Below are 3,073 nucleotides of genomic sequence, written 5' to 3' on the forward strand. Positions count from 1 at the left end.
GCGTGCGTGCCCAAGATCCAGAGAGAAGAATGAAGGAGAGGGATTGTGGCATGGCCACCCCCCTGGGGGGTGATTTCTCACTTTCTGTCTCTCTGTCTCTCTCTGTCTGTCTGGCGAGCTCGTGCCCTATAGCAAAGACCTCTCCAAAGGAAGAAAGAAAAAGAAAGAAAGAAAGAAAGAAAACCAATTATGAAACAGATGGGCTAAGATCTGATCTCTCCCTCCCCCCAGTTCTGTAAATGATATATTTATAACTGGAGATGTTAAAAACAGGAGGTAGTAACAAGAGAATTGTTAAAACAAACAAACACAATTTAACTTACTGAAATTTAATTGAGCAAATCTTAAGTTGATTCTAAAGGGGAGTTTCCTGGACTGACTTCCAAGCAATTCTGGGTAGCCTCTGGTCACAAGGTATTGAAGTTCCAGAAAAGGAAAGTGACATGTGCAGGAACAGAAAAGTTGTGTACAAAGAAAGGAAAGTGAAGGAAGGAGGTAGAACAACAACTGGGTTGATTGCATTTTCAAGTTTGTCTGCATTAAAACAGCTTAAAAGGTGAAATGCCTATGGTTGACTGATTGACTGAAATCTAGCTGCTGTGATTGGTTGTAACCTAGCAACCAACCAAAAAGCAATCTTACCTAAATGAGAGCACAGTTCGTTAATGGAAACCAAGCAGGAGTAAGGAGGTTTTTTCCATATTTTCTAACAGAATTAAAAAGACTTCACTTGACACTGCTGCTGACTGTACCACACTATCAGCTCACTACCTTTTGGTTATTTTTCTCATGGGTTTAAGAAAAAAAACAAACCACTTTTTCTTAATAGTCAGGGATTCTGTTCCATACAGTCAAGAGACTTAATTACTGCTAATGACATCTTCAAAATTGGAAAAATAAAAATAGAATAATATAAAATTTGAAATGAATGAAATAGAAAAACCCCCAGTCTGGAAAAAGTCTTCAACTTTAATTTAAAATCTATTTTGATGAGAGCAATGAAATCAAAGTCTTCTCAGAAATACTATTGTGTCAACAGAGAGAGAAAAGATAAAGAATTAAAATGAGAGAAAACAACGTCTTCTCAGAAATACTATTGTGTCAACTGAGAGAGTAAAGATAAAGAATTAAAATGAGAGAAAACAACCCTAAAAAGTTAATGGAGGGACCAACAGATGGTGTAATGGTTAGGTCATTGGCCTCCCATTTTCTCGACGGTGGTTGAGTCCCTGACCCAGCAGCTTAAAACTCATGCTGAGTGTGTGTCTTTCTGTGTGTGTGTGCATGCCCAAAATCCTGAGAGAAAAATGGAGGAGAAGGGATTGCAGTGTGGCCATTCCCATTGGGGGATGATTGCTTGCTTTCTGTCTCTCTCTGTCTCTCCAGTGAGCATGTGCACCCTATAGCAAAAAAAAAAATAAAAAAGAAAAAATTAAAAAAAAAATGCACATATAAGTATTGGATTGTCTGAAAAGTCATGATGGATTTTTGCATAGAAAAACAGAAAAAAATGTCATAATTTTTCTGACAACCTGATAGATAGTAAAGTATAAGTTACCAAAGGTGACAAGAAAGGCAAAACATTTGAACGGGCCAGTTGGCATAGAACAATAGATTGGAGAGTTTAATAAAAATATACCAGATTGGAGACTTTAATAAAAGCATGCCATTGACAAATGCCAGAGGGTCAGATGAGTACGACTGAACAGTAGTACTCTTTCTAAAAGAGAAAATACACTTTTATGAAAATTACTTCAGGTCATTGTAAAGACAGAAACAATCCTAGTTCCTTTCATAAAGGAAGTGCCATTTTAAAAACACAACTTCACAAAGATGGTTTAAAGAACTTGTATTCCAACCCAATATATATTATATACTTAAACTATCTAAATACGTATTAATTAAAATGAGCAATGATATAAAAGTGTTACACTACACCCAACAGGACTTACTCCAGAAAACAGAAGTGATTTGGCACCAGGTCACTCTCAATATAATTCATTACCACAGAGAAGTAAGGAGAAAACTTAAGATTGTACCCATAAATATTTAAACATGCTTTGGTCTTAAAAATTTACACAAATTGGAGTAAGAAAACTAATGTAAGATTTCATTATTCTAAGTGATGAAATATTAAAAGTAATTTAATTAAGTCAGGAATTGGACAAGGAAATTACTATCTTTGTTAGTATTTAATCTTATACTGAAAAATCAGTACATGCAATGACTGCACAATTAAATAATTTGTCTGAACATGGAAAAGGAAAGGTCTAAAATGTCTCATTTCAGTGACAACATAAATGTATTCCAAAGAAATGAAAAGTAAAATCTGATGTATAAAAGGAAAAAAAAAACTGCATGAATTAACAAAAAAAAATAAAGAAAGAACTCAACAGGAATAACATGGAAAAATAACTTTTCCTACTAGTTAAAAAAAAACCCTCTAAAGAAAAATATTTTAGAAATCAATTATAGTAGTTAATACAAAAGCAAAAGCATATGAAACATTTGTCAATAATTTAAACAAGAAAGACATAGTATCTACTGGGGAAAATGTTTTAATTAGGTTGATTCATTTTATGTACAGATATAAAACATATTTCATTTCCATTAGGAATGTTACAGAGAAGTTCTTGAATTGGATTCAACTGAATGCACTATCATTCCCATAGGAAGCATTATAAATCTTTAAGAATCCCTAAATACAAATAAAAACATAATAAACCCATAAATTGAAACTTGAGTAGTAAGTGGAAAATAAAGGAGAAAAGAAGAAATGCCTCAAGCAATTTTAAACTATAAACATAATAATGAAGAGAATAATCATGAGGCATGCAGCCCAATGTAAGAGGTAACAATTCTATGTTTAATCCAAGACCTTTGGATGAACACTAAATTTGTCCTAGGCAGCCTTTTGAACTCCAGCAGAACCAGATATTATTCTCTCAACAGGAGAGCATTCTTCAACAGTGATCCTTATAATTCTCATAGGTTAACATCTGCCAAATATGAATTCACTGTAAAAAATGATAAATAATAAGAAGAAACTAGATAGTATATAGAAATATCTGCA

Source organism: Tupaia chinensis, unplaced genomic scaffold, assembly GCF_000334495.1.
Source record: "Tupaia chinensis unplaced genomic scaffold, TupChi_1.0 Scaffold000432_1, whole genome shotgun sequence".
In the NCBI taxonomy this organism is placed as follows: domain Eukaryota; kingdom Metazoa; phylum Chordata; class Mammalia; order Scandentia; family Tupaiidae; genus Tupaia; species Tupaia belangeri.